The sequence below is a fragment of the Anas acuta genome, chromosome 3 (assembly GCF_963932015.1).
Source record: "Anas acuta chromosome 3, bAnaAcu1.1, whole genome shotgun sequence".
Taxonomy (NCBI): domain Eukaryota; kingdom Metazoa; phylum Chordata; class Aves; order Anseriformes; family Anatidae; genus Anas; species Anas acuta.
In genome coordinates, this window is record NC_088981.1 from 36,902,594 (window position 1) to 36,924,167 (window position 21,574).

At 43.2% G+C, this 21,574-nt stretch overlaps 2 long non-coding RNA genes across 5 annotated transcripts in view; both read right to left on the bottom strand.

Annotated features, from left to right (window-relative positions):
• The window catches only part of LOC137853840 (uncharacterized), a 60,144-nt gene extending 48,213 nt beyond the window's left edge, over positions 1–11,931 (bottom strand). For all 3 annotated transcript variants that reach the window (XR_011094756.1, XR_011094754.1, XR_011094755.1), the window contains exons 1-2: positions 10,952–11,931; positions 7,804–7,912 (exon numbers count right to left, since the gene is read on the bottom strand). This is a non-coding gene — a long non-coding RNA (uncharacterized lncRNA). The remainder of the gene's footprint in view (positions 1–7,803; positions 7,913–10,951) is intronic.
• Positions 11,932–13,510: 1,579 nt separating this feature from the next.
• Positions 13,511–20,905, bottom strand: LOC137852989 (uncharacterized). 2 transcript variants are annotated; one of them, XR_011094133.1, is made up of 4 exons: positions 20,787–20,905; positions 18,773–18,991; positions 16,821–16,907; positions 13,511–13,682 (listed from the first exon to the last, which is right to left on the bottom strand). It is a non-coding gene; the product is annotated as an uncharacterized lncRNA (long non-coding RNA). The 2 variants fall into 2 exon arrangements; XR_011094134.1 differs by lacking the exon at positions 20,787–20,905 and adding an exon at positions 19,094–19,494.
• Positions 20,906–21,574: the final 669 nt, after the last annotated feature.

The following is a 21,574-nucleotide window of genomic DNA, read 5'->3' on the forward strand; positions in this document are numbered from 1 at the left end:
ATGATGCTTCTCCTAATGGCATTCAAGAAGTCTCTCGGACTATTGGTGTGCATGTAATTATACTGCAATTTTAAAATATATATATATGAGCTAGAAAAGAGTGACTGAAACCTCCCCAAAACTTACAAATTACTTATGAGCTGCTTTATTAGGTGAGCCCAGAGGGTTAGGATGATCATAAAACACTGCTTTTCAAGCAGATGCTCACCAAAATCCAATGCACATCAAGTTGATGTGCCTTCCAGCTGAACCCACAGAGAACTTTGGGATTACTAAATCTGGATCAACATTGAGCTGCTTTTCTCTCTCAAACGATGGAAACGATTTGCCCAAACATAGCCATCATTCATCTCCCCTAACACCGCACAATAACATGCCAGTCGCAGCGCTGCTGATCTGACTCTAGTCTGGGCCGTCAGACCCGCAGCCAGCCAAGTTTCCATTCCCTGCATTGTATCAGCAAAACTGCTTCCCGTAACGCTGGGTGATGGAAGGGGACATCTCATTTATCTTGCAGGTGCGCTGAACTCGTTGCCGAGCATATTAATGAAAGTGACAAATAGGCTAAGGCCTACCACAAAAGCTTTGTGTGTCTGGAACCACTTGCATGCTTGCAAGAGAGCTCACAGCAAAGCACCCGTGTGCTCGCTGATGGAAGCCGCAGCTCCAGCAGAAGCATTGCTGCTGCTGCTCACATCTTTCCCCAAGGCTGCTGGACAAAAGTGCTCACCCCAACTGCTTTAACTCTGCCCGTGACGTGACTACATGTCACGCAAGTATGAAGGAAGCAAGTAGGTCCTCATTCCCCAGGCCTCGTGCCCTTGTGTTCCTCCTTGTTCCCCTCTGGTTCCCAAGGTGAGGGCTGTGGTGGGTGCTCCCATGGGGCTCACGGTCCCTGGTCAGCTCTGGGGCAGTCTCAGGACCCTCGCCCTGCCTTGCCTTGTCCCAGCAGTACCTACACAGCTCCTGCTGCTCAGCTGTGGTCCTCTCAGCTGCCTCACGAGGTTCAGTCACTGCCTTCTGGAGGCCCAGATCTTAAGAGACAGAAGATACGAGGCCTCATCTTCGGGGTCAGGATCAGCAGTTTTGGCTACAGCATTCCTGGAAACACTCATAAGTAGACCTTCCAGGTATGTCCTGGATGTTAATTTGGGGCTTAATTCAGAAACAAAAGGAATTTTCCCTAGCTTTATTACATGCAAACACACACAAACACAAGCACAGTCACAATTGCATTAGGAATAAATGAGTTCATCCTGGCACCCCTTGCAATGAAGAAAACCACAACGGAGGATGCCAGAACTCTGCCCTGTCCTCATCTTTTGGCACATTTTGCTCCTGATTCCCAATCTTCTGCCTTGGCTAAAGCATATCCACCCATGGCAGCACTGAATTCTGGTCACAGAAGCTGGAGGTTTTTGCTAGAATTTGATTTAAACTGGAGCTGTCCTGGTAAACTGCTTATCAGAAATAATATAAGACTGTCTTCTCAAAAAGATGTTGCAAAAACCTGTTTGCAAAAGACAGAAAGTCAGTTGTGAAAAGCTAGCTGTTTTTCATAGCAGAACAGTTTATTTGCTAATGTCTAGTGGAAATGGAAGAAAAAAACCTCAAGGGTGCTGCTTGATTCATTTTCAAAATAATCAGACAGAGTTTGAAGCAAAGGCTAGCTGGTTTCATGATACCAGAATCTGCTGAATGCTATTCTTGTTGGTTGGATGAATATGGGGAGTGGGGTTCTCTGTTTCTTTTCACACGTCTTTCTCCAAAAGGAATTATTTCATCCTAAATGGCAGCTAGTAACCCGCTGAAGAGGGAAAATAGACCAGCTGGTAGTGAAGAGTCAACTGTCTGGCCCCAGCTGGGGACTGAAACAAGAAGCCTTTTTGTATTACTCTTTAGCCCATCCTGGGGTGTGACTCATTAGTGTCTTCATGTCTCATCGAGATGTTTTGGTCAGTCTTTTAATTTTAAGAACAGTCTGATCTGTTTTTCCTTTTCTTTCGGGGTGCACGCTGTGTTTTCTTGCAGCTTCTACACTCTCCTGTCTGCTGGAGCCGCTTCAGGTTCAAGACTTCAATTAGGAGGAAGAAAGGTTGCTGAGCCAAACAAAAGACCTGTGGTGAGCTTTTGTCCTCCACCAGCAATTAGCTCAAAGTTAAAGCAGAAGTTGGAACCTCTGAGCTGCTGCAGTCCCACAGGTGTGAGCAGGCTGAGCAGGGCACAAGGACCTCGCTCAGGAGGGCCTGGGCTGGTGCCCTGAGCTCAGGACGGGGCCTGCACAGGATGGAAACACAGGGAGGCTGAATCTCTGCTTCAACAAGAAATTTTGCTGAAGTGCAGCATGTGCAGGAGAGTCTGGGGACAAGCTAAGGCAGCTGTGCTTATTGATTTTGACAGGTTTTTCTTTTGCTCAGGAGATTTCAGCCGCAGCTGGCAAATCTCCTGGAAAAAAACAACTCGTCCAGTGGGTGCTAGTAAAAACAGGTCCTCTCCCCAGCCAAAGCACCTCAGCAAGCAAACAGCAGGGATGAGACAGGAAAGTCTGAGAATAAAGTCAGAGGTAGGAGTGCTGGGGAACGGAAAAGTAGAACCTGAGAGCAGAGTAAACTACCTGAAATAAAGTCAAAGACATCCATTATGCAAGTCTTGATCTATCCAAGCATCCCATTTTAAATCATCCCTTATTCTCTGAAACCTTGTAAGTTCATAGCCTGGATGAAAACTCCAGTTGCAATTCTCACAGCTTCACGAGCCTGTTTTCCTGGGTTGCCTTTCTCTGTGGGGGAGCAAAGCGAGTATAAGCAGGATCTGGGCAAGAAGAGGAACGAGGAGGGGAAAGTGAGGAGTAGATTTCTGATAGCTTGGAAAGAAGACGTGATGGACAGACAAAAGAAAGGTTCAGTGTTGAAGAAAACTAAAGGCAGAGCATGAGCAGGCTGTTGGCCACAACAAGAGTACCTCGAGGCGTACACATACAAGCCTTACTGGTGTTGGTTGGGGCCCAGGCAGCTGAGAGCCATGCTGGTGAACACACATTTGACTGAAATTTTGGAAGTGGATCAGCCCAGGGCACACCAGAGCCAAAGGGAAATATTTCTCATAGAGGGCCTGTGCTGATGCAAAGACCAATGCGGAGGCTGCCTTGGGATTTTCTGGGTGAACTGAGCCCTTGTGGTTGCAGGGAAATTCTGTAGCTAAGTCATTCCAACCGCAAACTTTAATATTAATTGTGTGTGTGCATTTCCCCTACCATGTTTATCAGCCTGGAAAATTAAGAGATGAGGAAAACAAGTAATGCCATGCCATGCTCCACTGGCTCTTCCCACTTAACATGGAGTGTCACCAAAGCCAGCTGCAATGAATTCAGAAAAGAAAATTTGGGCAGCTGCTATTTCCACTGCAACCATGCTCATTTGTGCCCACTAAAAATACCACCTCTGATACCACAAGAGCAGTTTACTTGAACTCATCAGAGTCAGAAAGAGGTCTGTCCCTCAGGAAACAAGACTACCACAGAAGAGGTTGTTTGGAGAGATTTTTTTTCTTTCTTTGCCTTTCTGCCCTAGCTGTATTTTTATGTGCACTCCAGAATAAGCACTGCTGTAACCAGTTTCTTTCATATCATAGACCCTGGTACTCAGCACTCCTGCACTCTGCCCTCCTTTCATTGTATTCCTTTTGCCAAGCTGTAACCACTTTTTCTGAATCGACCTCGATGACTCTGTCCAGCCTGAAGATTTGTGAATATTTTGAGCAAAACTGTTGGTCTGTTTCCAAAGCAGAAGCTGTTGTTTGAGATTTTCCCCATAACATCCTTGCATGAGCAACTCTGAACCACATGCTCTGGAGCACAGACCTGATATGTGTTACTGTGGTGGCCTTTGTATTTAAAGACTAAAACTTCCCACAGAAATTTTCCCGAAATGCGAGTATTTGGGAGGGGGGAAGAAAAAGAAACCATACAGCCAAAACCCTCCTCTAATAGTTCGCACGCACTCAATACAAGTTTATAGCACAAATCCATCTTCCCAGACTTCATCTGTGTTCAGCAAGTTCCCACATCCTCTGATACTCTGGTGAAGAAACAGAGAAGATCCTGAGAGGTCTGCAGCCAACGGGCAGACAGAAGGAAAGAAAAGACACCCTAGGAAGCAAGGATAACCTCTTGATTCTACCTACACACACTGCAGAAATGCACTAGGCATACACCAGCTTTTACAAGCAGACATAAACACTGTTAATTACTTTATACTGTAATCGTGACACTGGTTGTAACTCTGACCCGTTCCACACTGTACATCCAGCAGTACAGGAGTTAAACAAGACAGGGACTGAGAACAGGGATCAATTGTTGAGATTCAAGGCAAGAGGATACAGACGGGTATTTGTGTGCCTGCGATCTGGACTTGGAAAGAGTATCGGGAAGAAAACAAAAGAAATCATAATGAATTGTGGCACTTCAGGCTTTTCAAACGTGGTGCAAACATTAACTGACAGGATTATCTTGAAGGCAAATTCCAGACAACAGTGTAGGTAAAGAAATGAGCTCAGAGAAATATGCAGCCGGGAAAAGGAGAAAGGAATTTGCTTTGGAAAGAGACTGTTGGCCATGAAGGGTAAACCAGCCCTGGCACATGCCTTAGAACAGATACTTCTGGGGATCTGTGGAGGAGTTCAGCACACAGATGGGAGCTTATGGGAGCAATAGGTCAGGCTCCTTTGCCAGCCACTAGGACAAGAAGGTTTTGGCATCATTAATACAGGATTAACATATTTATTCACAAACACACACAGCTGCAGAAGGAAAGTTCTGACCCTGGGGTGCTGATGCATCACTGTCCTCAGCTCCCCTCCACCAGTGGGCTCCTGGTGCTTTTTCCCACAGTAAATCTCTTTCTCCTCCCCTACCTCTGAACTAGCAATTTCCTATCTCTTAGATTAACAGCACTTCAGTGGAGTATGAACAATGGGTTTGCACACTACATCGTCCAAAGAGGTACGTACAAGTCAGAAGAAAGAAGGAACAATACTCGCGGGCTGATAATCTCAACACCAACAGGAAGGGCAGAGTCACCTGTTAAAACAATATATTTGGAGCTGAACTCAGTAAGAATTTCTACTTTGGTTTATTCTTGCTACTTCTATAGTTTCACTTAGTGTAGAGGTACCTGCAAGAAGTACTTTGCTTTCATGCCCATTTTGTAACGGCTATGAAAGAAGGCAGGGTGATGGAGAACAGTTTGGTAGGAACTGGGGGTTTATACAGAGCATAATAGAGAGAGCTGTGCAGTAACTGATCTGTCAGCTTGACAGCTGTCCTGGAAAAGTAGAATGGGGGAAAGATTTATTTCAGGTTGGCCTAAACTTATTTTCAGTTTTTCCTGCCAAAAGGAAAAAAAAAAATCAAAAATTCTGAAAAACATGAGAAATTCAGTCAGGAATAGAAGCCTGGAACTGCGCTCCAAACTGTGACTGCTGAGCAGAGCTGCCATGCTGTCAGCTTTTGGCTTCTTGCCTAATGGTCATAAGAAAGAATTTATATGGAAAACCGTCGCTAATACAAATCATATTTTAAACTTTTGATCAGCAATTAAATTTTGACTTCTCAAGAACTGACAACTAATTCACGCTCTGTACCAACAAGCTTGGTGTTATTAAAAACATTCCAGGCCAACAATACCAGTAATGTCACCAGCATGGTTTCTGTCGTGCCAAGAGCTATATTAAAAAGAAACCCATGCATAGCAAGGAACAAGAAACATATGTAGGTGATTTAGACACACACAATTGTTTGGGGGAGGTTTGTTTTCTTTTGTGATGTCTTCAATTATGAGTCCATGGGAAATCAGTGCAAGTATCGAAATTATCATAATGAAACATTTAATTTCCTAGCTGGTCTGTGCAGCAATCATGACAGCAAGATGCTGCCACGTCCAACCTCTGTGAAGAAACCAAGTGGCAAGCAGCAGTCATGGCATAGCTCATCAGGCTGCAATCTTTTCTTCTGAGGCTAAATCCCAGTAGAGACAAGTGACTTGGCTGTTATGATCACTTATATGAAAGAACTTAAGATTAAAATGAGATATGATTTTGCTTTACTAATTGCAGTGACTTTTCCTTCTGCTGGACTTCTCACTTCAAGATTGAATCTGCATTAAATGCATTAGTGAATGAAGTCCCAGAACACTGCTATGTGACAGACATAGCAATCCTTCTCACTTCTGAAGTTGGGACACACAAAGAAGAAAAAACAAGCTCTACAATTAATTTGTTTCAACTTCTGTGGCTGACGGGCTGCTTCCAAGAGTTTCAACAGAAGATAAGCACACTGTGTGATTTTGGACAATTTTGTGAGTAAATGAGATGCAAACCTATGTGCTGCAGTGAGAAGGCTTGGCTTTGGTGCTCCTCATCCTGTCAAATGTGTGGGTCAACACAGCAGATGCTGGGAGCCCAGGCTCTGTTCGTGAGGAAGCTGCAGGCCGCCATGAGGCCTCAGTCTCTTCTCTGGGCTAAACAACCCAAGTGACTTCATCCACTCCTCGTACTTCTTGCCCTCCAGACCCTTCACCATCTTCACAGCCCTCTTTGGGATGCTAATAGTTTGATGTCCTTCTTATAGTGTGACACCCAAAACTGTACACAGTACTCGAGGTGAGGCCTCAACCATGCTTCACCTCAGCAGCAAGCGTGGAGAGGCCCTTCAGGGGAGGAGGGCTCTGCCTGAGGTCCTGGGGACACAGGAGGCAGCACAGGACAGAAGAGAGCAGGAGGTGTCAAGGAACCTGCTAAATGCTGAAGGAAGCAAATATAAACAACAAAGAGCAGAGGCTTTATAAAGAGCCACGTAATGGGATAGATATGCCAATTTTGGTAATAATGGCAAATAAACCCTGGAAAGGATGATGATAGGTGTTAAAGAATAATCTGCAATCTCTCTCTCTTCACTTCCACTGGACATAGTCTAAAGCTCAAGATTTAAGCACTTGCTTAATGTTAACATCATGAATAAGTTAACTTAACAGAAGTGTAAAAGCAGCACACAGCAAATCAAAGGAATAATGCATATTGTATACAGGTGACCATGGGTAAGACTCAAAGGAAATAAGACCACTTACGTTAACTGGAGGGAAGTGAAGTCTCAGGTGTAGCTGGGGAGATAAGAGGGGAAGGGCACAGAAATCAGAGCAACACAGGCCAACACAGAGGGCAATTATTATAAGGGTTGGAAAAATACAGTACAGGAAACTTGTTCCAGTACCCTTCCCCTGTGCTTCCTGCTGCCGCTGATGATGCTGATGGCACACTTCATAGCTAACTGTATGCTTCTGCTGAGCTGCAGGGCCTGAACTGCCATCTGAAAAATTTCCAGCTGAATGTGAAGATGCCGGAGGACATTTCTTAATAAATAAATAATTCATTAACTTTGACTAATGCAACCAGATAGGTGGTGCAGCAAGCCCTTTGTTTGCAATTAATATGACATGGCACCTGTTTAAATGACTTACATCAGGGTTCACGTCCCCATATATTGCTAAACCAATTGCACTCTACTGTAACTCTTAGGGCCAAATTTTACACACCACATAAAGTGAAGAGCAGGGAAAAAAATCTGCCTTGTTCCCATGAGCAATTGCAAATTTGCATTATCTCCAAAAGATGTACCTGTTTGTGGCTGGAGGGGCACAGCCTGAAGCCCAGGTTACAAAATGGGGCTTTCAGTAACCAGTAGCACTGAGAATGTGCATGTGCTGCTTTCACAGAGTAAGAAAAAGAACTTTTGTGAATGTTGACACTTACTGTTATGTCGATCTCTTTAGATCCTTCCGGTTCCTGAGCTGACCTGTTCGCTCAGGATTCACCTGTTGGCCAGTTAAGTAAAAGCAAGAGAGCAAACCATGTTCCTCCTCTGCAAAAAGAGAAAATAAACTCTCAGTTTGTCTGATGCAACAGAATTAGTGGGATTCAGTGCACAGGTATGCAGCTAATACCCCATACCCAACCATTGCTGAAATTTCTGCAGCTGAAGTATGTCATTCACATTTTTAAAAAGAGGAGGAGAGCATAAATTTATCATATCCAGTATCCACTTAAATACACAGCATACAAACTTCACAAGCAATAACTTTATAGTTCTTTCCTGTCTACCACTTGCTCATCTAGAATGAAAAATATCTTTCTCATGTATATCTCTGTGTCTGTTCTCCTTTTGCACTTCACAAGAACAAAAAGGATCTGTCCAGTTTGCTGTGCATTGTGTATGACAGGTGTTTGAAGGGAAAGCCAAAGTGATCTCATATGTGCTTGTTCTTCCAAGAGCACCTATACTATGTCAACCTCAGGTGGTGGTGAGTTTTATGTTCTGCCAAGCCACAGATGGACAGAGCACACCTGCAGTCTTCAATGGTTTTACTTCTTGAATATCTTAGGACAGCTTTGGTTCGCCCATGCCTGGTGCTTATGTCTAGGAAAATGGCCCCAAGCATGGTGACACACATCAGCTCACCAGCCTTGCCTCTTCAACCCAGACAAACACCCAACAGGGTACCAAGCCACAAACATTTGGTCCCCGGGTTTGCGCGGTGGTGGAAGAGTTATTCAGGTAGACCTTCTCAAATGCCAGAGCTGTAAAGCAAAGCCATAACGGACTCAGGGAGCTGCTTTATCAGTTTAATAGCAGGGACCATGGGCTTGCTTTCACCTCAGTAAGAAGTGATGAGCCCTCAGGCATTTGCTTAAGATCCTATCAACCATCCTGGCAGGTAGCAACTGATTAGTGCCAATCTAAAAGCAGCTTGTGCAATACTATATCTCACAGCTATATTCACTCTGGACTTCTGATGTATTTTATTAAGTATTCCTTAGAGTCACTTACAATTTTCCTGCATGAGCTGTAAGGTCAAAGTAAAAACTAATATTCAGAATCCTAATGAGTTTCCTTTCCACATTTTTATTTTAATGGCGAGTTTGAAAAGGTCAAAGCAAGGTAGGATTTTAGAAAATAATTGTTTAGAGTAGTCTCTGGATTATTGTGTTTCATTCATATAAGTTGATTATGCAAGATGCTAGATTTTTATTTGATCTCCACATCAATATTTTTATCTGATTATCTTCCATTCAGCTGCTATGCATGTTATATATACACTTTATATATACACTTTATTCCAACAAATATTCTTCCATCATTGTGAGACCATTTTAAGGTCACTTTTATTGATGTTCAAAGCTGAAGCCTGTAAATCGATGTCCCAGAAAAAGATCCAAATCACATTCTCTGTGACAGGATGTCAATTACTTTAGGTCTTCAAATACTCAATATTTGTGCAAGGATTTTGAATACATCCTTGAATATAGGGTTCACTGCACAATACATTTCACTGACTTTGTGAGCAGTTACTCCTAATGCCAGGCAGAAAGCTGAGTGCAGTATCTAAGCCCTGTTTCACAGAAATGTAAAGCCCCTTTTTACTCTTGGATTTGAACGGATGAATTCTACCTCTAGCACAGCTTGGCATATCTTTGGGTGTCCCCAGATTAAGGGGTTTTGTTCTGTACTAAAAATGATGCAGCCTACTTTTCTCCTCAGGACTCATCACTGCAGTATTGGACAGACTATTTACTTTGATGATTTTTTTTCACAAAGTTCCCAGGCAGTGGAAAGCAAAACAACAGAAGCAAGCCAATGAAAGCATAACTCCATTCATCTTTAGCCAAATAGCCGCTAGACCCAAACTACTAAGGAATGCCCAGTCAGTGATCCCCTGGTACTGCAGAAAGGAAGTCATTAAATGAGGGTCATTAAGTGGATCAAAAAAAGCATACGGAGAAGGGAATGGAGTCAGTCATCATTTTATCGAAATGTTCTTATGCTTGTCTCTAGGGCTTCTAAGAGATACCTATCTTGCTGCTACCGAAGACCATACAGAAGATGCCATTATGAAAAATTTTATAAGAAGAAACCTGAAAAATCTCTTCTCATTGCTTGTCAGGGGCAGGAAATGTCTGAACTCCAGTAAAATCCATAAGAAAGAAGCATTTGTGTATTGCATCAGATCCATCAACTGTATATTGCTCTAGTCAGGATAGCCTGCTGTTGCCTCTAATCTGTCACTATGTTCAATTTATCCAGCAAGGGGTCACTTTGGCTCATTTCCTTGGTTTTAATCATCTTTGCTTTAGTTTCATCAAATAGAGAACGTGATAGGTACATAGATGCTGAGCAACATGACTGACCCGTAACTCCAAAAGACTCAGGCCTTCTGATAATGCTCTTTTTATTTAGCTTTGCTCATTTAAAGATGCAGCCACCTGAGAAGAAGCCCCTGAGTTTCATTATTGTGTATCCTTGGAGATGGCACAGCTTTGCCGTTATACAGTCCCAAGTAGGCATCCATACAAAGCACTGCTAGAAGGAGCACAGTTTTCCCCCAGTACCTGCAAGACCTCACCAGATTGGTGACCCCAGCTGGATGCAGCACCAGACTTGGAAGGGGAAGCTGGTTCTCAGGCCTGGGACAACACTGCCTAGTGAAGACACCTCCTTATGACCCAGAGGCCAGGCACAATACCAGGTGTCCACTGAGAAGTCCATGTTTCACATGATGAGGTTCTCCTAGTTCACTGCCTGTAAGGTTTTCTACTGAGATGTCTGTCTTAAAAGCCTCTCTTCTCTTTGTCCCTGCCATGGAGATAGATTTTAGAACCACTTTGGGCCAAATTTCAGAAAATAAGTCCTATAATGGCACCAGCTACTTAAGCTGGGGAAAAAATGTCCCTGTGGTTATACACAGCTTCCTGAACTCCCCTGGACTGTGGCTGGGAGGAATTGCACAGATGCTCATTTGTTGCTAAGTGTCATCTCCTCACCTGCAATTACAAGCCATTTTTAGAAGTTTTCTTTACAGAGACAAATAAGGAACTCAAAAAAAAAAAAAATCACTCCACTTACCTGTGCTGTTTAGAGCTTCCCTAAATCTGTCCACCCTTGTGGGGGAGGTAAGCCATGAGATAGTTTGGCACACACTCAGAGATTTCATAAGGTGAGAATGTGGATAAGAACAGTAAGTGCCATTTCTCAAGTAGATCCGAGCAAGACCAGACACTTTGCTGCTGCAAACTGAGGTAGAGCCAGCGATTTCAGTCAGTAGCACTCAGCCAACAGACACGGGGTAAATGCGTTGCCACTGGTGTCCAGTCCATGAGTCATCTGCTACTATCCCCCAGGCCTGCGCTGAGCTGAAAATAGATATAACAATATGGAGGAAGCAATATGGGAAGAGAGGCAGAAAAATATGACACGTAATTGCTTGCATTATATCGCATACATTCATGTTGACTTCAAGGTCACTTAGCGAAGTGTTGGCTGGGTAGGTCTCTGGCCCCAGCAATAGTCCTCCCTCAATATTAAGCACAATGCTGAGCCCATTACACCACAGAGTCTTGCATCTATATTTAATCTACCACCTCATCCCAGGTCAAAGTGACCCGTAACAGACATTAAAAATAATTATACGATTAAAGCATATATGCTGCTCCATAGCCTGCCTCCCAGTTCATGCACTGCCCCTTCTGTCAGCCGTAAGCTCAGTTCCCAGTCCTTGCTCATGAGCCCCATGTGCCTACATTTTTCAGCATACCATGCACATTAATTTTACAAGATCTCTGCATAGGTCCGAAAGTCAGTCTACGTCGAATCACTTACATTAACAGGTCCAACAGCACATGCAACCCAACTTTTTTGTAAGCTTGCAAATGTGTTTCTGTGTCTGTTTGCCCTTTTACCCTCTTCATTTAGCTAGTTATGTGCAATTAAATTAACGAGTGAGACCTCCTGAGTCCCAATGCTGCAATTTTGACTGAAGAGCCAGGCTACACTGACTTCATCGGCTTGTTCTGTTGTCTGGCCTTGAAGGTCTGCTCATCTGCTCCAGGAATCTGGCCTGCAACCTTGACACTTTCCTCCTTACCATGTTCACTTATATGATCCATAAAATCACAAATGTGAATGAAAAAAAAGAAAAAAAAAAAAGTTGTTTTAAGAACTTTGAAGTAGCTGAAATGTATTTACAAGCAGCAAACAGTTTTTGCAGGAAGAAAAAAAAAAAAAAAAATGGACAGACATTTGGCAATCTTATGTCAAGTAACCAGGCACTGGTGCATTGTGTACAAAGAATACCCACCTGAGATGAATTTCATTTATTGGTGAGCTTTGCTTTTACTAAAGAGGAAAAAGGGAATCTGAGAAAGAGTTAAGAATTTCCTCTCGTCTGATTACTGCTGACCTTCCATTAGTCACTGAAAACAAAATGGCTTGTAATGGGATCTTGTGGTTTCTATCGCTCTACAAAAGCCACTTTTACGAGGTCGCAGCTTGATGACTCTGATGAGTCACACCTCATGAAAAAAAATGCATGAATTTGTGAGCAGTAAGCTCTGGCGGTCAGGGGATGTGAATGGTCCCCCCAGGTCCCCCTCGCAGGGAACCACTGCCAAGGGCTGGCGAGCAGGATCTCTGCTGGTCTCAAGGGCAGTCCACAGCTGCTGGGGATGCTGGACTGCTCACAGGGGGGTGAAAGGCTCACGCACTCCGTGTTGGGGAGCACAACTGGAGCCATATATGCAAAAGGGTGAGGAGGAACAGAGGCTGCTTCTCAGCATGTGTTTGGATTTATTTGCAATTGACCACATCAGATAGCACAGCAACCATTGTAAAATTGTTTTCCTGCATCTAACTACAGCCTACTATGGCATCCAAAGTAAATTTTCCTAATGTCCAGACAGAAAGAAAATAGACCAAAAAAACCATACACATCTTGCTGCCACCAGCACCATCAACACCACCTCTGAACCACACGCTACCTATAGGTTTGGGGTAAGCAGTACCATGTATATTGAATTTATTGCATGCATCAAGTAGAATAACCACAAGTAAACATTATCACATAAAGTAGAGTCTGGCATCCATACCTAGCATACATATCAGTTGTTTTTTAAATAAAGAAATGTATTTCTCCACTACTCTTATGTAACATATTAAACAGGTGTGTTTGTTTTTTTTTTTTTTTTAGAGGGAACTCTATACATGAACATCTCAAAGATCAACCTGCAAGAAGCCTTGAGCTATTTAACTCTTAAGGAGAGCTCCAAATACTTTTATAAGTATCAGTCATGAATTCGACTGATGCCTGCTGGTGACAGAAGAATCAAACCAAAGGCTGGTGTACAGTCATGCTGGTACACACTCATGCAAAGTAAGCAGTAGAAGAGTTGCTTAAAGCATTAATGATAATTATCATACATTTAGTATAAGATTGGTAAATGGATCATTCACAAATTGACCTTCCATTTTTTAATACACATTCATTCTTCACAAGTATTTTTCTGAAAAACTTTATAAAAACACAAACAACAACAACAACAAAAAAAAAATCCTTCAGACTACTTTTGTTCTGAACTCTACTTTACAATTAAAAGTTAAGAGCCATGACGTGTGGTGACTCACCTGTTGTATGGTGTCTGTTCTGTGAAGTGTTTGCAGAACTGTTTGGTTGGAAGAGACCTCTGGAGGTCACCTGGTCCAACCCTCCTGTTCATCTCCTTCTAGATGGTGAAGCATGATTTTCCCTTCGTCCTTCTTTCTTGGCTTAGATCTTCCCTCTGGCCTCAGAGGCTTGGGACACCTGGAGGGTAATTTTAGCAGTACAGACTAAGGAGGGAAGGCACTAAGTACCATTGCCTTTTCCATGTCATTTGTCACCAGTTCCCCTGCCCCATTCAGCAGTGGTCCCATGCTTTCCCTTCTCATCCTTTTGCTGTTCCTATGCCTGCAGAAGCCTTTCTTGTTGCTCTGCACATCTCTCACCAGATTCAATTAGGCCTCAGCTTTCTGAAATCTAATTTCTGCAAGTTCAGACATCATCTCTACAGTACTCCTGGGTGACCTCCCCCTGCTTCCACCTCACTTGCTTCCGTCTGAATGCACCTCAGCACTGTTTGCACATCCATACAGGCCTCCTGCCACCCACACTTGATTTTCTGCTTTTTGGGATGGACTTGAGGAGCCAGCTCTCCTGGATCCCTCTTCTATCCAAGGCCATAAACCATGGGAATCTTCCAAGCAGATCCCTGAAGAGGTTGAAATCTGCTCTCCTGAAATCCAGGATTGTGGTCCTACTTTTTGCCTTTCTCCCATCTTTTAAGATCCTGAACTCCACTATCCTATGATCACAGCAGCCAAGGCTTCCTCCAACTTTGATATCTCCAACCAGTTCTTCCTTGTTTGTAGCATCAGGTCCCTGTTCACAGTTTGCTCTACAATCACTTGATTTGTACAATACCACTTTTGCTCTACACCTTGTGCAGTAACGCTGCCCTGTGCTGATGAGTACCTCCCTGTGAACATTGGTTTGAGTTTGCAGCACTGACAGTAAAAGCTGTTCTCACTAGGTACAAATGCCAGGAAGCCACATGCTACATCACTTTGTTTCCTGACAGTACCTATGTAACTCATAAAATTAGATTTTTGGCACAAATCAACACCATGGAACTGACAGGATATTCTATCATCACTGTTTAAAACGTGATGTTTAGTCAAAAGTATGCCCAGTATATCATCATAACTTGTATATATCATCATATATCATCATGATGATATATGATATCATATATCATATATCATCATTTGCTCTGTATAAGTACATTAAAGGAGGCTGTAGCGAGGTGGGGGTTGGCCTGTTCTCCCATGTGCCTGGTGACAGGACGAGGGGGAATGGGCTAAAGTTACGCCAGGGGAGTTTTAGGTTAGATGTTAGGAAGAATTTCTTTACTGAAAGGGTTGTGAGGCATTGGAACGGGCTGCCCAGGGAGGTGGTGGAGTCACCATCCCTGGAAGTCTTCAAAAGACGTTTAGATGTAGAGCTTAGGGATATGGTTTAGTGGGGACTGTTAGTTTTAGGTCAGAGGTTGGACTCGATGATCTTGAGGTCTCTTCCAACCTAGAAAATTCTGTGATTCTGTGATAACACACACACATACACAAATGAATATTCCCTTTAAAGCTCCTTTTTTTAAATATCTATCTAAGCTTGGCAAAATACTAAAATCAGCATGCTCAAGCCCTCTGCCTAATGGAAGGTTAATTCTCATAAAATCGAGATGAATGTTTGCAAATACCATTTTACAGCCCTCATTCATCTCTACAGTGAGAGACTGAATACTCTTTAAAATATCAGCTCTGCAACACTATCAACAGAAAGCAAGGATTTTGGCTGCCCGAACCAAAATAGCTAACAGAGCTTTAGTTTCCAAGGATGGGTACTTAAAGCTCTTTGAATACGAGACTTTTTTAAAGGCGTCTGAACTTGGCTTCCCAAAAAACAAAGGCAATGAAAATCACTAAATAGCTTTGAAAAGCAGCCTGTAACTTCAGTGTTGCCTGATTTTTAACTGTTGAAAATTGGAACCTCAATGTTATACTAACACATGTTTTTACATTTTCCCTAGAAACAGATGGAATAATGTTGCTCATGCTATGCCAACACCATGTTGTTACAGAGTCTTTATTAAAATTGCTTCAAGGCAAAAAGCTGTATGCACAAAGGCAAGGGGTGGGGAAAGCTGGCAACTCATTAAGATTTTCAGACTTGAGTTGTTTAACACTCAGCCAGCACCGTGCATCATAAATAAATATCCATAACTTCACAAGGCGTGGGGAGGCTGTGGGCATTGCTGGTTGCTGGGTGAATTGAGCCTGGGAGACCCTTGCCATGCAGAAGGCAGCCAAGACAGACAACAAATAAAAAGGAAGAAAATGAAAAGGGAGAGCGTGTACAAAATGAAGTGAAACTCGACACCTTAAATTAGAAGCATGAGAGAAATGAGATTTAAAGGAAATAATAGGATTGAGAAATTAACGTCATATTTTCCTTAAATCCAGGGGGAAAAAAATCCTTCCTTATCTTCCTCAAAGATTAATCCCAGTTCTGACAAACTTCACATATAGAAGATAGGCATCTGTGTGTGTATACATATATAAATATGTCGTGAATATGTGCTTCTAAAACATGATCCAAAGCCACTGAATTAGATGGAACGATTCCAATTTGGCTTTAGTGGGTTTTGGACCAGGTCCTCAAACTTTTCAGTTTTGAAAAAAGAAAGGGACAATCAAATGCCAGATTAATTCCTGTTCTGAAAAATCAAAGTTGAGTTACCAACAACAACAAAAAGCAACAAACAGCTTTTAATCTTCCAACCATGTAAATGCCTTCAATTAACTAACATTGATTTCCCTTTGCCTGTACTGAGAATTTTTATGTCCCAAAATGAAGCAGTAAAAACACTTCCATGATAACCATAAAAATCACTGGAGGGAAAATAAAGTTTTCTGTTTCATTACCTTTTCTGTGTGGTAATCAATTACAAAGGAAGAGCAGTGCAGGTTCAATTAAGTAACTAAATAAAAAGGAATTAAAAGCCACAGGGGATCTTTATTTTACTTATGTTAAAGTGGGGTCCGACTCCAGGCCTCATTGACTTGGTTGTAGTATATAATGGGGTTTAATTTCTGTGAACCGGTCTGTCAGCATTAGCTGATCATAATTAGGAAAATGGGGTTAGAGAAAACAGAGCTACTGAAAATAGCTTTTCCCAAGTGTAGCTTTCCCTCCAAATGGGATTATCCTGAGCATTCAGCACATTGCAATATATAAATGAACCATTTGGCAAAACAAAGGTGCCTCCTTTGAAACATGGGACACAATTCAGGAAAACACTGGGTGCTCTGTCCCAGTTCAGCAAGTGTGTGAGCGCATGCTTACCTTTAAATGCTTGCTTAGGTCTTCCATTGACTCGAGGATTAGCATGTGCTGAAAAAAGCCCTCAGTGTCTTGCAGAACAGCAAGTTCCTATTAAGTCGTGAGAGATTCATTTAAAAAGGAAATATGATTTTTTTTTAGAACTCAAAAAAAATAGCTGTGGATTTGGTTTTGGGTTTCTTATTTTGAAATCTTGGCTCTTACTTTAGTCAAACAATTATCACGACTTTATTATAGGCAGTTAGCTTCACGTGGGCAAAAATAAGACTCCTGGAGACATACACAATATAAGACCTGTTCAGATAGACGAATGGAAAATTTAAGAGGGACTGGCACGTAGGGGATGCTTTGCCAATGAAAAGCGTGGCTCTCGGATTCACGTTTACACAGATGCCAGTGCATACACACCTGCAGAAATAATCACAGGAAAAATGGGGATTCCACTGACACCCACAGCAAAAGCCTGAGAGCCTGCAATGAAGCCATGGTTTCATCCATGACCTGTACACGTCAGCTGGGACTCACCACCTCTAACTCCAGCCACTGGTTCCAGGCTACACCAACCATGTGTGTGTGTTTATGGGGGGCACCTAGAGAAGGAGCCACTCCACCAACCACAGTGGGGTGGGCTGTCCCTCTGGCAGCACGTGCCAAACCAAAGGCACCAAAATGCCCCTTGGTTTCCCCTCGGATCTCAAACATCTCTATCCCTCTGCAGTTCATCACCCATCCCTTCAGCGGGGCTCCGTGCTCCTGCAGCCAGGTCTTGCTCCCTGCACATCCACCAGCTGAGGAAGGCCCGAGGGCAGGAAAGCACCAGCATCCCTCTCAGGCAGCTGGCAGTCCACCAAGCATTCCACCTAGCCATTTAAAGCCAGAGGGAGGCACGTCCCATCATGTTTCAGAAGGAGCAGGCACACCTTATGTCTCACCAAGAGCTGCCCCTCCAAAGGGCACGGATTTAAAAGCACTCTCACAAATCTGCTTGCAGAAAGATAACTCAGTGTTTCTCATAAATCAGGCCACTTGATTTAACTGCCAAGATATTCAACAAAATTCTTTTTTAGGCTGCTCATTTTTCATTGCTTCAGGCTACGTTTAACCAAATAATCTTACCATAAATCTGGGCTCCCACTGCCATTCATTATGAAGTGAGCCTTGTTTAGAAGTTCTTAGAATCGGTACATTCCTCCTGAATGACAATCCTCAAACGTCTTTCATTTCAAAAGGAGCAAAATGGAAATCGGTTCTTCTCCAAGTTTACCAGAAGGGCAGCCAAGCGCTGATGTTATACAGTAAGATCTCAAACTGGGAACTAGGCAGCTATTTTAATCAGTGGACTTATTTCACGTCTGTCAAGGACAGTATATTTAGAACTGGACAAGCTGTTTCTTCACTGCACCCATAATCTTAAAAAAATGACCCAAGCACCGCACTTCTCAGATGGGTTCTTTTGCACTTTGGCAAACCCCCATGAAAGAGCATTTAGATAACACTCCAGCTATCAGCAGGGCCAGGATTTAAAAAGTGCAAAGAAGCATCCCCAAAGTGTAGAGCCAGAGCCGTTGTTGCTGTTTAACCAATCATAGCTATTTAATCAAGTCTTCTGGGCACCGTCAGATCATTTGAGTGAATCACTCAGGTCAAGGCACAAAAATAAAACAAGTTCCTTTATCACCTCTTATCTGCCCAGAGTAGAGCGTATGTGAAAGTGATGTAAGTGATGACCTCTGTGAAACTGAAACAGCAAACGGCAGAGGAAAGATCTCCTGCTGCACTGAGGCAGAGCTTTTCTAAGGTACCACTTCCCAGCCAACCCATGCAGCAGTGCAGTAGACTGCCAGTGTTTCCAGGAGAGCCTAGCCCCCTGTTTGGGCATCAAAACCAGCAGCAGGATTGCAGAAAGAAGCTCGGACCAGGCTTCAAAAAGTCAAGGTAAAAAGGCAGGTACTTACCACTGTATCCTCTTCTATGTCCCCTCAGCAGCAGGTGGGGAGCTTGGATTTGGGACCTCCTGCAGTCAAAATGCAGTCTCAGAGCCCTTTGGACTTGCATCCTGTTGATGGTAAGGTAGTGAGAGCAAGGGCCATGCTCTGCACCCATGTCAGCAGACTGTCTGTCCTTTAGGGGACTTCTCAGCATGCCTTTACAAGTATACGAGTAACAAGAAAACACTGGAAAAAAACAAACAAACAAACAAAAAAACACTAAGTTGTGAGTTTGGGTCTCTGATATGCTAGTGAATGAAGCGCTTAGCAAGGCTGAAATGAAATTACCTGTTGCCCACACAGCACCACAGACTGGGGACTGCTCCAGACTCTCTCCCCACAGCCCTTCAGGGTGCCCCACACCAGCCATAGCACAGGGACCACCATGGAGGGACCCCCAAAGAGACAGAAAATTCAGGAGAACTCAAAAGAAAAACAACCAGCTGTGCCTCCTGCTCTCATCACAAGCTACCATATGCTCTTTCCAGAATCTTGTGAGAGATTTTTCTTTATCACCAGTGCCATACCCCACAGTGCTTTTTGCCCTCCTTGCCTGCAGGAGTCACAGCTCTGTAATAACAGGCACTGCTCACCAGGGCCAGACCCTCTCTGTACAAAAGCCCTGCAGAGCGACGCCACATTTTACTGCTGTTGTAAACAGCAGCTTCAAGGTCAAGAGCTGAGGTCCAAACCCATTCCTCCTACACCCACCAAACCTGAAGTTGTTTTAAAAACAGTATTTCACTGGAAAAAAAAAAAAAAGAAAAAAAGAAAAGAAGAAAGAGCTATAACGCTGATAAGACTTGCAAGCTAGCAAAATACCATTTCCTCCATTAATGCCTGTAGAGTTCTAGCATTCTTGCCATAATTTGCATGCAGATGTACCGTAGGTACTGAGAAAGAGATCGGAGACTCAGAAGAAGCAGGAAATGACCACTTTCTAGGGTACAGAGTCAGCTTGTTTTGTACAAACCGTCTGGCTTACTAAAACAGACTTGTCTTAGACTTGCCAGCCAAGCGATATGAGCTACTGATGTACGTCTGGAAAATATTTATGATAAAAATTATGGTTGCAGGAAGAATAGCAAGTAAGTAGCTGATCCAGCTGGCATGCAAATTGGGCACAATGTTTATCAGCACAAATATGTTCATCAGCACTACCACCTAGTCCTTCTGGAGGGCAGCAGGTACTCGGAGATCTTCATGACCCTTGAGTTTCCTAAATGATCATAAATATTATTTCCATCTTATGTAACACAGGAGAAGGTGTTTGACCATCTGTTGTACAGCTTGACACAACAGCATCAGGGCTCTTGCCCTGACCCACGCTGAGCTGGGAAATGGGGCACTTGAAGCCTTTGACTTCAACTGGTAGGTATCAGACAGACTCACTGTGCAACCAGACCAACTTATGTGTCCTTAGGAAACCAGGCTAGTAGCAGCCTGGTAAGGATCCATAGTCTTGCCTGGCTATTAAATAAGATAGTCTAGGAATCACTATATTGGAGCACACCTTAATGCTGCTAAAGGAGGAGAAACCAGCTCCCAGCCATCCAGCCCATATTACTGGGTAAAAGTTGAAGGCAAAACCTGGTGAGATCTAAAAAAAAAACAGGATCTGCTTCAACATTTGACCTCTCCAGAAGTGTCCTGAGACCCACTCTGCCAGTGAAACCCAGCAGAGCACAGTACACTTCCAGGGTATCTGTGCGCCCTTGCTAGCCTAGGAGACCCCAGCCACACTAGTTTTTCATTGTAGGTTTTCCGGCTCCATGGTGATCCTACATTACACTGTGTTAAAAGGGCCAGATCACCATGTGTCATATCACTGAAAACTACAAATTGTCTCTAAATCCATAAATGCCGTGCTCAATTTCTTGATGGGCAAGGTCTGTCATTGTGACCTGGTTCCTTGCAACCCCCCAACCCCATTTCTGTAATATAAGAGAAAGAAAAGCTCCCTATCTGATTTCATACAAACCTTATTTCTTTGTTTCAGCACAGCTTGGACAGCTTCGGGATCCAAGACCGGCTTTGTGCCCATCCTGCTCAGGCTTTCTAGAAATGACTTTGTTCCAACGTGGGTCATTCAGACTGTGGGATAACTGGAAATTTCAGTGTTTATTAGTTTTCATTTTCAGCACTGAGTGCATTTTCAATGTTGACTCACAGAAGTGATTTTTAAAGGAATAATTGCTTCCAGATGTCATGCATATTTTCCTCTGAAGGAATACTGCAATCTTTGTTAAGGTTACAGAGCTAGAAAGACTGCTTTCCCCTATCTGAGTGGCTCTTTTGAGAGGAATTGGGAACCCTACTTGCTCCATGTAGAACCTACAAATGTAGGTAGGAGTTAGGACTAAGACCTCTGACATAGACACTTATTTGGTATGACACACTCTGTAAAGAAGAAACATTGAGCATGCACCCACAATACAACTTTTGGTTTGCTCTATAGTGAGAATATTGTGTTGGGGTGTTTCAGTACAGCCCATGCAAAGACAGCAAAAATAGGTCTTCCTAGAAGACCTAGATCTCTAATTTTAAAGGAACACCCTCATACTAGATGCAAACACACTTCTGCTAATGCCAAGTCCTCCTCAACTTCAGTGTGAAAAGAATGGGAAAGGATAGAAATACTCAAAAAGGAGGCACAGGGAAAAAAAATCTGCCACTGGAGACATGCTCAGTTTTCATTGGTTTCAATTCCACTTTTTCTTTAGAGAGCTTATTTCTGGTCTCTTTCTCTCTCACTATTAAAACATATGC